Source organism: Etheostoma cragini, chromosome 23 (genome assembly GCF_013103735.1).
Source record: "Etheostoma cragini isolate CJK2018 chromosome 23, CSU_Ecrag_1.0, whole genome shotgun sequence".
NCBI lineage: Eukaryota > Metazoa > Chordata > Actinopteri > Perciformes > Percidae > Etheostoma > Etheostoma cragini.
In genome coordinates, this window is record NC_048429.1 from 14932387 (window position 1) to 14946085 (window position 13699).

General features: G+C 39.9%; 1 long non-coding RNA gene across 1 annotated transcript in view; it reads right to left on the minus strand.

Moving 5' to 3' along the window:
* Nucleotides 1-12261, minus strand: part of LOC117938662 — a 12679-nt gene extending 418 nt beyond the window's left edge. The window contains exons 1-2 of the long non-coding RNA XR_004655460.1: nt 12245-12261; nt 3415-3425 (exon numbers count right to left, since the gene is read on the minus strand). This is a non-coding gene — a long non-coding RNA (uncharacterized LOC117938662). The remainder of the gene's footprint in view (nt 1-3414; nt 3426-12244) is intronic.
* Nucleotides 12262-13699: the final 1438 nt, after the last annotated feature.

A 13699-nucleotide genomic window follows, 5' to 3' on the forward strand; every position in this document is an offset into this window, starting at 1 on the left:
CACTGAAGGGAAAGGGGGGGGGGGAAGCTGTCCCATTATAGCTGACAGTTTGAGACCGGTCTGAAAGATAACTGGTGAACTGGAGTTTTACTGGGGAGGAGGAGGGTTAATGGGTGGAAAAGGGAAAGAGTATTTTAAGGCTGTCAGAGTTTGGACATTTTGCCTGTATGTGGGCACTACAAGTAAACTAAACTTAGGGGCAGTGCATTGACATCATGTTGGGAAATCTGTCAAGGTAAAGAGAATAAGACATACCTTTCCTTATCTTAGGGACCGAGGCTTAGGGGCCTTTACTGCTCAAAGACACTTAGCGACCCCTTTAGTGCTGCTCTGTGGCTAACAGCGGATTGAAGTTCCCTCTCCTCATCAAATTACACAACAAATGTAGGACTTTAGTCTTAAAAAACTAACTGAAAAAAATAAGTCAGAGGCGCCGTCAGGATTTAAACGTGATCTTGTCAAGCAAAAAAAAAAAAAAGGAAAATAGATTTGTATTTGTTATTAGATTTTAAATAAGGTACGGAAATATAAAAAAAAAAAAGTAAAAAATAAAAAAATAAAAAAATAAAGTAGACCTACAGGATGTTGCCCACAATAAAGGAAGCTACGAATATTAACACAACAGCATATAAGGGGCAACATTAGCAGTCATTTGGAGTCATGATTGTAGTTTCACGGCAAATGTCAATGTTATTAATATGTCGATATTGACAGGCTCATTGCTAACTTTCTCTGCCTGTCGTTAGATGATATGTGGAACTTGATAGCATACAGGTGCTTATTTAGACATTCAGCAGTTACAGAGAAATTGTGTGAGTCATTTGGAGTTGTTTTTAGCCACCTGGCAAATGCAAATCAACTACGCACTCTTCTATTAGCTCCGGTTTAGGCCTCTACCAACTCCTGAGAACAATCTCTTGTATTCTTTACGAGTGTCGCTTTCAACATAAAAGTACTGGTGTATTAAAATATTGATTGTTGCCACTTTAAGCCAGAAGCATTTGGTTATGAGGTATACCTTGCATCTCCAAAATGATAACTTTTTAAGTCCCTACCATCTTTACACTATAAATACATAAATATTTGATATTATGCATGAGTTTTTACAGACTCCTACATAAAATTGAACAGTAAACAGTTATAAATTGTATTTGTAAATAGTTATTGTAATTGTATAAATTGTATTAAATGAGACACCTGAACCGACATGTTCAATGGACGTCGATTTCCATAAACTTGTAATTTGTCGAGAGTCCCTTCTATACAAATCCAGTTGGCTGTTGTCCAGTTGTCCAAATTATGACTTATTTTGGGCAATATAAAATCCAAGGAGTTATAAGTGCATAGAGAAAGTCACTCTCTCAGCCAGCAACACATACACACACTAACAGCACGTATCGGGGGTGTTTCTGGAGGAAGCTCCTGTGTGGGCAGAGAGAATGTCAGCTGTGACTTTCCTTGATTAAAATGGGGGGGGATGACACGACTTAATGCACTCCCTCCATTAATCACTGATAAGGACCAGTGTGTGTGTGTGTGTGTGTGTGGGCGGGCTCAAGGTTGATCACTCTCTCTCTCTCAGGTCACCCTCTTGACTCCACTTCTCTATCTCAGCATCCCTTCCATCACCTCTAGCTCTGCTCTCTTTACCTAACAGATGTGTATCAAATAATTAAATCTTCCCACTGATCTATTGGTCATTTTTAATTATCAGGATTTACCTGTTGTTAAGGTTTTAAGTCATAGATATGTTGATGTCACATCCTGGTAGCAACCACATTGGATTTACTTTGTTGTCCCAAATCAGCAAATAGACAGGACCTTGTCTTGGTTACATTGATGTATAGACAGTGGCCTTGATCACTGCTGCACAACAATTACAGAAAATCAAGGGAATATTGTGTAAAATCTGTATATATAGGAGCTAACTATTCTCAAACCTGGTCAACTTGCTGTGGACAACCCAGTCTTTGTATAGCTGAACACATTCTTGGATAGCATCTGTTCCACTAGCCAAACCTGGTTCCTAACAAGCAGAGGTGAACACAGTACAAAAATATTCTACTCAAGTAAACTACTATTACTTAGATAAACATTTACTAGTAGCACAAGTATAATGACGGGTATAAAAAGCTATTCAACTGACAGTAAAAAGGAGTTCATTTCAAATTTACTCTGAGTAAAAGTTATTTATAGTGTCTTTTTAACAGTGGGGGGCAATACTTATTTATACTATTATACATTTATATTTATATAATATCCCTATACTTTTTTTTCTTATTTAACTAAATCACAGTCTTTTTCATTTGAAAATGGCACAAAGACAATTACATTTTTGATTTGATTGTAGATACTTTGTTGGAGAACTTTTTTCTTAATTTTTTTTCACTCAGTAACGCGTGTTATTAGGTGTCCAATCTTGAGAGCCACGCTGCTTGCATGCTACACCAGTATACCTGTAGCTTGTTAGCTTAGATGCTAGGATGCAAAGTTGCGGTGGGATAATTTCTATGCTTATCTGAAAAATAAATGATGTTCCTGGTGAATAAATACATTTTGGCTCACTTAATATGATGTGACAAGTTATAGTTTTGAATTCTATATAGTATGTGAACGCATGTCGGCATGTCAACAATAACATAATCATATAATAAAAAAAGTTGTCCTGATGTTGTTTTGCTCTTAAAATGGCTCTTGTCAATGCACAACTCAAATGGACCCAGTATGGACAGTTATGGAGGTTTTACATAAGACAGCTAAGTGGCGCTTACATGCGGCTCACGCCCAGGTTAGACTGTAAGGTAACTGTGAGAGAGGCAGGGCGGTGCTGGAAAAAGCTTACTGAGTAAATAATGCTTGAAAAGATATCTGACAATGTGACATGAAAATGCTCTATTGAGGCAACGGCGCATGGGATGACAGCGCTAAATATGAAGTTCCAGCCAGCTCCTTTCAGTAGCAAAGAAGAAAAAAATGAGTGAGAGTTTCTTGGGCCTTCAAAGGCGACCACAGCCAGAGATACTGGAGGGTAAAAAAAAAAAAACAGTGCAAAGAAAATAAACTCTTTTACAGTGCTTGTAAAAAGCACTACAGATAATCTATAGCCAAGACACTGCAGCAACAACACACAGTGAAAACATTTGGGTTGGATGAAAGCATAGTAAAGATGCTTGTCGACTTAGTCACCACGTGTATTATGTTGAAGGAATTCCTGGCCCCACTATTACACACACACACACACACACACACACACACACACACACACACACACACACACACACACACACACACACAGACACACACACACACGGCACATACAAGGTACGGTGGTGTTTGTTCTCTCTCTTTCAACACAACCACCAGGTCGTGAGGGATGAACAATAAAACAAATACTGTGACTGCGGTTTTGGCTACACTACTGCATACTACTAATATTACTACTACTTATACTACTACTACTACTATTTTACTACTACTTCATCCAACTTCTGAGTCTTATTTTATAAATGCTCTAGTCAATTTTCATAAAAACCCAGTTCAAGTCCAAGTCATCAGTGTGTCGAGGCCCAAGTCCAGAAAATAGCGACTCAAGTCTTAGTCCAGCACATTGTGGGCATACAGTGGTCACATTGGGCATGCCGGTGATATAGTGTAGGCACATTGGGCATAGAGTGGGCAAATTAGGCATACTGTGGGACATGCAATGTCACTCACAAATACACACAAAACACATTTGCAACACTGCATTGGGTGTGCGGCGGCACCCAACACCGGTAAACAACGGTAAGCAAGACCAAAACTTTTGGGTAAATTCACACAATACAGAGCTACAACACATTATGGACTACACAGCAGACAATAATTAACTACTATGATAATGCCATAAGAGAGCTTTCAAAAGTCTGAAGTTTGAAGTCTGATGTTCCCGGATCAACAGGATAAAACCTTGTTGGGAAAAATGAAAGAGAAACGGCTCCTGTGAAGACGCTTAGTGGCCAACAGATCAGAATGTGGTTGTACAAAAAATAGGCTCCCTTTGAAATAACTTTCACTGAAAACACAACTACAAAAAAACACCATTGTGGGTACATTGGGTATAATGTGGATTCATTCTGTCAGATGGGAAATACTGTATCTATCAGAATATCCTACCTTCTCTAAAATTTGGTTGAAAATAGGGTAGCTACTGACATGTGGGAAATACCTATCAGAACGGCCCACCTCCCCTGTAAATGTGGTCAAAAGTAAAATAGTTCATTCTGTTGGATGGGAAATACTGTATCTATCAGAATGACCTACCTTCTCTGAAAATGTGGTTTAAAGTAGGGTAGCTCATTCTGTCAGCAGGGAAATATTCATGAGAATGGCCTATGTCTACCATTAATACGGTTAAAAGTAGGGTAGCTCATTCTGACAGGTGAGAAATTATGAGAATGGCCCACCTCCTTGTGAATGTGGCCAAAAGGCGCGTAGGTCATTGGAAGTATCTATCAGAATGGCCTACCTCCTCTATTGATGTGGTGAAAAGTAGGGTTCTGGGTGCCCAGATAGCTCTGTTGGTAAAGCGGGTGCCCATATATAGGAGGTTTACTCCTCGATGCACCGGACTAAGGTTTAACTCCAACCTGCAGCCTTTTGCTGCATGTCATTCCCCTCTCTCTTTCCCCTTTCATGTCTTCTACTGTCCAATCAAAATCAAGGCTGAAAGTGCACCCAAAAAAAGTAGGGTTATCAAAAGCACACTGGGTATACTGTGGGTATACTGTGGGCACACTGTAAGCATATTGGGTATACTGTGGGCACATTGTAAGCATATTGGGTATACTGTGGGCACACTGTAAGCATATTAGGTATACTGTGGGCACACTGTAAGCATATTGGGTATACTGTGGGCACATTGTAAGCATATTGGGTATACTGTGGGAACACTGTAAGCATATTGGGTATACTGTGGGCACACTGTAAGCATATTGGGTATACTGTGGGCACATTGTAAGCATATTGGGTATACTGTGGGTATACTGTAAGCATATTGGGTATACCGTGGGTATACCGTCGGCATACTGTGGGCACACTGTAAGCATATTGGGTATACTGTGGGTATACTGTGGGAACATTGGGCATACTGCAGGCACACCATTAGGCATACTGTGGACATACTGTGGACACACTGAATATAATGTGGGCATTTAATTAATATGTAAATAACACTATAGAGCATTTAAAAAGCAAATGTTATCATCTTACCATTACGCATGCATACAGAATAGACTAAGTGGTCTGTTTTTACAGATTTTGGTTGTGGACCTGGACTCCATAATCTTGATGTCCTAGGTCCTCTCCTTGTCCAACATTGGAGAGGGTAAAATCTGTCGGATTAGGAAGCCCAATTTTATATTAAGAGTATACGGCGGGCACATTGGGCATACTGTGGGCACACACAAAAAAACAATCAGTCTGTTTGCTGGTCTTCCATGGCAAGTACTCAAACATTTAGACAATTGGACAACTGAGGTTAGCTGGAACAATATACTAACAATACAAAATACAATTTGAAAACCACAATACCAGTAACTTAACATAGCTCAAAATAATAACATTTCAAAACATTGGGCACACTGTGGTCACACTGTGGGTACATTGGTCATACTGTGGGCAAACTGTAGGCCTATTGTGGCTATTGGCTAGATTTTCATGAAATTCCGGTAGAATGGTGTAGCATGGGTCAAGAAAGAACCCATTTAGAAGCGCGTCCAAATCAAAAATTAAATTAATTTAATCCTATTAAATTACATTTATTGAATTATTTTAATATTGTAGAGCAATGGGCTTCCCTTACATGGACCCCTCACACAAATCACATGGAACATTACCCCCCAACCACACAGTTTTAATAATGATTTCTTGGAAGTCCAGCACAGAAACACTGCAGTTATGCTCATTTTGTAACAAAGATGAATCCGGCGTTGACCCGGGATCTTTCACCATCCCCAATCACAAAATGACACACTTTGCTTGAAGTGTGTCATTTTGCAGAGATAATGTAAGGGTCTCCAGGGGTTCTGGAAGAGGTGACTGTTACACTCAATTACAATTACAAGACTACATTTGGTCAATCAGCTTTTGAACTTAATTCCACTTCACATTAGAGATTGCGTCCTTAAATATCCTTAAAGACTTGCCTGAAGGCAAATCACCTATGTGACCATTGATTTGTCTGTAACATGTAATTTATATATTTTTGTATTAGGGTTTGTATGTTATTAAATGCTTGTTATAGCTTATTTATTGTTAAGTTTCTATCTGTTTCGAAAGTATTGTGTATATTGTCCTTTTAACTCCCTTGCCCAGGGACCAGATATAACATTTATAACAGATAGAAATTAGCTTTATAGCTAACTGACACAGGGCTTGAACTGTGCATGGTCCCTGACAAATAAACTAATAAAATAAAAATATATAAAAACACTGTGACCCCTTGTATACCCTGAGAGGAAACGTCCTGCACTCTCTGACCCACCAGCCTTGAAAAAGTCAAGTTGACAATGAATGCCTGTTCATTTCTCTCTTCCTTTCTCCTGTATGCCGGCATTCACGGTAGAAGCCTCTCTCTTTCTGTGCTGTATCACTTTACTCTGTTATCTGGAAACTGCACAGTTGTTGCTGCTTTTAGCTTTACATTCACTGTAGCAACCTTATCAAAATGTCCCCTTGATGTTACCTCTTGCTAAGTTTTTGACAGAACATTTAACAAAAATGTAAAAAAAAGAGTTAAAAACATAGACAAAAAACGTATCAAAAAGTGTTGATTTTCAATTTTGACGGGAAAACAACACAAGGGTAAATCAATCACAATCGTGTTAGGCGCTAAGCCCCAGACTCAGCGACAGTGGATCTGCAGTGGATAGATTTGCCGTTCTGGACCGAAGCGGACCTTGGTCGGGACTCTGAGAAGCCCCGTCTTAGATGTCAGTCAACACTGGCAGTGGAAACATCCACAGACAGGCGTTGAAGCTTATTGACACATAAGAGAATTAATTTATTTTGATTTATTTAACGGAGTTTTAGTCTAGACTTATCTTTCTGTTGCTATCACGTTTTCCCGAAGAAGCCTCACTACGCTTAACTGATAAATGTTACATGAGTAACGTTATTAAAGGGCTTTTTGAACACAATGGCAGGCCAATCACACTGTCACGCTCCCCTCAGGGTGACGTCCCACCCAGCCACACCCGGCAACAGACCACAGATGGCCAGCATCACTCACCCTGAGGTGACATGCATGCCAATGGGACAAAACTGACAGGTGCTTCATGTACAAGTGTAGTTCGTGCAAAGCTGTTTTGCTGTAACTGTGCGAGACCTGTAGTCCTTTTAAGGGACGTTAAGGGACTGCAAGAAGCACAAGAATGAAATCCCCATTTCAATACCATTGATATCGAGCCACACGGCCAGCCATGCCAAAACACTTATTTATGAACTTCAATAGCCAATGGAAAACAATCTCAAAATAAAATACAACAACGTGGTATCAACATAAGAAACATCTCTTTCTAGCCGGAGAGTGGATTTCATTTTGAGTGTTTTAATCCAAACTATCTTTTTTCTAAACTTAAATAGTCATTTAAGTGCCTAAACTTAACCGTCATCATCACTGCATGATGATCTCTTTTTCTGGCTAAATTCAGCTAAGATAAATAAATACAAATAAAGCTGCTGGTAGCCTGTGTACCGGAGCTCTGTAGGGGCTAATATATGGTCTATTGGTAAAGTAGCACTGATCCCTTTGAGGGAGGGATACATTTTTTCCCCACCATGGATAAAAATAATTCAGCAGAGGCAAGGATATTGTGAGGGACCAAGCAGTTAAGCAAGTGTGATACATGTAAAATGAAACAAGTGTTCTGTAAGTTATTTGTAACTGAATAAATGGTTGCAACAATGAAGATGTATACACAAAATCATATCAACTAAACCTAAGGGAAAATATAAGTGCATGAGGTTACTGCTCTTACGCTGGTTGTGTGGCCATGGCTGTGGCCATCACAGATATGTAGAACAAAAAAAGGCGAATTCCAATGCATACCCCCTGGAAATTGCACCCTGCTTACAATATTTCGCCTTGTGATTCCCATAAAAATAGAACCATTTCAGGTTATTAGTTTTGGGGTCAGAGGTTGCGGCAATAAGCAACCCAGCAGACAGGACTACACTGGAAATCCAGGGTTCTCGCATAATTTGAGTTACTTTGGCATCCAGTAATGCTGCTCATCAACCATACCCTTGCAGTCGAGCTGCACCAATCACATCTGTGTATCTGATGTAGGCGGGTCGGAGGCAAGCTTCACCAATCACATTGGTGTATCTAATATAGGCGGGCCAGAGGCGAGCTAAACAGATGACGACCAGTTTAATCTACCAGTTAGCTCTGCGGGTAGCTAAGCGTATGATGTTCTGTATACGTCTTCCTGTGTGTTGTTGTGATTGGTCGTAGTGTTATCCAATTGAGTGCAGTGAGATTTTCAAATGCACGCTTGGTGCTGCCCCTTGAGATGGGCTATTGTGATTTCTCAATTCCGGACACTTAATCTTTTGGATTTGGGTCTGGATTTCCAGAGTAGGTAAGGAGTGCTGTCCTGCACGTCACAGCTTAGTGTGAAGAGTAAAAGAAACCCATTAGGTTGGTGGTTGAGGACGCAAATAACTGAATAAATGAATAAATCCCTCCCTGCTTTCCTAGGGAAGAGGCTACACAACATACTTTGTCCTCACACATTACACCCTTCCTGTATGAATTTACCTCTACTGTTGATTGCCTACTGTTTTGTCAATCTCAATTCCCACGTAATTCTTCACAGGCAACACCCTTTTCCTCTCCATTGTATGTTTCCCCTGTTCTCAGCATGCACTTTATGACCTGTTGCCTTAATGAGACATACTGTCATGGTAGGAAAGCATGCTGCTGTGCAGTTATGGTGATAGCAAACATAAATGCAGTTAATGCACGATGGTTTTAAAGGTCTGTGCTTCCTTAAGTTTAGGCGAACTCTCTGCTCCCATCGATGTTGTGTTCAACTCGACTAACTATAAAGATCAGACTAATAAACAAGGAACAATATCAGTACAAATGACAATGAAAGCATCTGTAAATAATTGTGTGATTTTTGCTTTTTTATATATAGATTCAATTTTATTATAAGAATACTTTATGATTCTGTTGAATAATGTTTTGTTAATTATTTTGTCACTGTCAGGCAGAGACCTTGTATCTCCATATTTCGTCATTTAATTTTTTTTCATAAATCAATGCTGTTGGTAACCCTTTACATGTCTGTCTGTGGGTTTTACAAATATTGAAACAGTGACGCGGCGATTTCATCTGACTTTGTAAGAGGTAAATAGCTCAATGGAGTCTCACACTGCCAGACCTTTCCTCCACAGAGCTGCGGAGGAGGGTCTGGCTAGTCCACACAGCCTTTTGGGATGGGAGAAAAACATGCTTTGGTCTATTGATATTTCTGTAACTCTTGTGTTGTCTTCCTGTCAACCATGAAAAAAATTGCTATTTCTGACATTTTTGTCACTTTTTCAATGTTGTGGTTGCTTGTTAAAAAAAAAGAATTCCAAAGTTATTTGATATTTCTAATGTTGGCGTTTTCATCTTATTTTGAGGGCCAATTTTTTGTGATGATATAACTGAAAATGGGTCAAATTTGACCCAAGGACAACATGAGGGTTAAACCAATCAAAATTGTCTTGGGTGGCGCTAAGCGCTGGATTGAGCAATGAAGCCTCTGCAAAGTACCCTCTGGAAGGAACTTCCCTGTGTACGTTCAAAAGTAGTTTTAGTCGTGCAACAGAAAACTCAGATTAGACAGATAGTCTATTCTAGAGTTTAGAATGCCAACACAAAGAGAGCTCAAGAATATCCAGCCTAAATGAGTGAAATCTGGCAGAATTTTGTCTGAAAAAGAGCAAAACCGGAAGTGGAACACCATGGACATAGACCCAACTCAATCTATACACTATTTTCAGAATAACTTTCTTTTATTCCTGAAGAACATCAATTTTGGACATACAATATTTCCACCCTACAGCGACATTATTTTGCAACAACAATTAAAATGTAATTAAAGGTGACCAAAATTCTAACAAACTGTTACTCCTTAACCCAAAACTATATTACCACGTGGAGGAATATGCATGCAAAGCCATTTAGCTTCTGTCCAGCAACCAATCTGTTTTCTGCATGTTTTACGAGCCACTTTTTTTCTTTTTAGAGCAGGGGTGTGTGTGTGTGTGTGTGTGTGTGTGTGTGTGTGTGTGTGTGTGTGTGTGTGTGTGTGTGTGTGTGTGCGTGCGTGTATGTGTGTGTGAGATTGCTGGGTTATAAAACAGTTTGGTTTCAATCATAAAATTGTAAAAAAGAACGTTAATCTCGAAATTAAAAAAAATTGACAGAATTAAAATGGGTTTGCGGTAATAACGCATGTAACTGACAGCACTACTCAATTTCCCAATTCTCACAATAACATTTAAAACTGAACAAAACCAAAAACACCAGAATGCAAACTGCAATGCATACGTTTCCCTAATTCAATCTGTATCACTGTATTTCCCTGTCAACAGTGAGACTTTGAGATTCATATTCACAGTCTGTGGATCCCTTCGGCAGGGTGTGATTTGTGAAAAAAAAGCAGAGCCAGGGATTATTTTTGATCATGCACAACAAAACAAAAGTTCCCTTTCCATGCAATGGTGGTAGTGCTGTGACAAAACACTTATTAAAGGGGAACTATGCAGGTTTTTTTATTAGCTTAATTTACCTTAATTTAACACCTTCTGAATGGTTACATCACTTTTTTTGTTAAATCTCAAGCTTGGGGTACTCTAAGGTTGTCCGAGTTTCGAGCTTGGAAATCCAAAGTTAGGGGGCGAGTTTTTCGAAATTCTGACAGCAAAATGCAGTGCAAATGGAGATCACTTTAAAAATAAACACTGTATCTATTTTAATATTAGTTCTGCTGTATGTCTACTACTATGTAAGTTCAGTGACAAAACTCCTTGTTTGTGTTCACATGCTTGGCCACTTAAGATGATTCTGATAGAAAACAAAGTTAGCAATGACAGCAGACAGGGCTTTAAACATGGATGTTGCTGCAAAAAAGCTTTGAAATTCTAAAACACGGAATGCTTCACACTCATCTTCAACCAAGCAGAATGGAAAATCTATACAACCACACCAGTTTCAAGGCGGCCATCCAAGATTATTGTCACCAATTTGTATTTGATCAAATGTTTCCCCCTCTCTTCCTGAGTTATGGTGTTAAATAATGGCCATAAAATCATCTGATCTGTGAGACCAGGTGGATGTTTGTGCCAAATTTGAAAGAAATTCCCTCAAGACGTCCCTGAGATATTGCGTAAGAATAAGAATGGGACGAACGGTGGGACAACACAACATGATAAAAAAAACCATTTACTCTAGTAAGTCTAAATTGAAACATTTACAACGTCTTTTTGTATTGGATTCATCCACAATATGTCATGCACAAATCAACAGTAGTAATATTTTGATTTGCTGCATTTTCCCAGGCTGCACTTTGTCAGTTTTGGCCCTGGAGAGTAAACTTTTCCTACACTCGTGAGAGAAAAGTACAAGTCATGCCATGGCCCTTCACTTCAAAATATAACCACTGAACGTCAAAACATGAGACAAATGAGGGTGTTTGCTTTCTGTTATCAGCCTCGACTCTGACTGTTAAAGATGTGAAGCAGCCACTCAGTGAAATATGACTTTGTTTCCACGTATCAGGTTAATGTGTTGAGAGAAACTAAAGCCCGGTATAACAGCAGAAGTCCTCCGATATCCACACAGTAAATGTGTCAGCAAATGTAGCACAAATCTTTCTTCTGGGATCCTAACATGCAGTTAATTTAGTCTTTTGACATGTGTGTGGATGTGTGTTCTCTGACACCAGACACAGTGCTACTGAAAGAAAGTAAGCAAACCTTACAGGATGGTGGTTATATTTCTGACCAAAGATAGCCCCATCCCATCCCTCCACCCATCATCTTCAAATGACAATTTCTTTCAAAATTAAAGCAGCTGTAAACATTAAGTGGAATCAGGCGACCGATTAATACGATAAAACTTAATCCTTAAATTTAATTCATAACCCACCCCGAATTGGCCCTTAGGTATGTCTATTGTACATTCGCAGTGAGGTTGTACGTCAGTAACCTACATTAAACTACATCCCGATTCCATTTGGCGCGGCCGTTTAAATCCTTTTATTCCGTGTCTGTGTTGGCCTATTATTTTCTTGTCCTTTGTCCCCCTGTACCTGTGTAAAGTGTCCTAAAGCAAGTTTCATGAAATGTTATTATTACGTTAGTTGCTACAACAAACTCTTAAAGCCTTGGCTTGTGACACAGTAACCGGTGGGAGTTTCTTAGCAGCATATTATGGATAATTAAAGAAAAGTGTTTGGGAAGAGCATTATTTCACATCTGCATTGTACTATTTGTCGTTCTCCGACCCACCTGTCCCACGTTATAGACATGCAAAGTACTTTTTCTGTTCTCCTTATCCACAATACTATATGGCAGCATAATTTCCCAAAAAGGACATGAACTGGCTGCTGTGAAGAAGATGGTGGCATGGGATTTCAGCTCCCATATGGACCAAAGCGTGTGATTATCAAAGCAGGATGTTGGGTGGGACAGCTCCAGACGGGACATCATTTTGTAAGAAAAAATGCATTTGGAGAAACGGGTGGAGGGATACATTTTCCTAAGCGTCACAAACCCCAGTAATGCCTCTTTTTATTTATCCAATCAGCCCGATGAAATTTGTAAAGTCTAGCAGATGCGTCTTTATTTAATCCCATTCATATTTCCACACGCGCTGCGATAACCGTCCTTGTTGTCTGCATGCAACTAACCTTCTTCTGTGACGGCATTAGTCTTTTCAAGTTGACTTGATTTTGTTTAAATATTTTAATGCTTGTTGCTCCAAACCGTTAAAACTAGAGGCTCACTCAGCTTCCACCAAAGCTCTATAAACGTTTCAATTGCCTTCCAAATTCCCCTTCCCCTTTCATTGAAGAGAAGCCTTTATTTATTCCAGGAGGACCACTTATTCTAGTGTTACCGGTTACCTTCCTACTCCCATATGGGAACTGCTGACTTATCGGACCGGGCAATCTAACCCGACAACTCTCTGGTGCTCTTGTACACACACGCACGCACGCAAGCGCACGCACACTCTTTTTTCGCGTCCTTCTCTGCTATCTGGCAGAGTGATCTAAGGCAGCAGCTCTCCTGCCGTCTGGCTGCCAGGGCAGGTAAACTAAACCTGTGGCCTTAAATTACCCTCCTCCTTCCCTCCTCCTCATTTCTCCACCTGCCTTCTCGTCCCTTTTCTCTCCCGTCCTCTCCTCCTCTCTTGCCACCTTTCCCCTTTTTTCTGTCCTCTCCTGTTTCCATGTCCCACTACATGGTCCCACGCTTCAGGTTAGCGATGCGTGGCATTGGACTTGCCCTGACAACAGATGGTCTGTGTGTATGTCTGTATGTAAATGTGAGAAAGAAAGAGGGAGGGATGATGGTAATTGAGACAAAGCCAATCCTCACTTTTCTTGAGCTGTGATACTCAACTTGACTCAACTGGACAAGTTTGTGCCTCTGGCAGCAG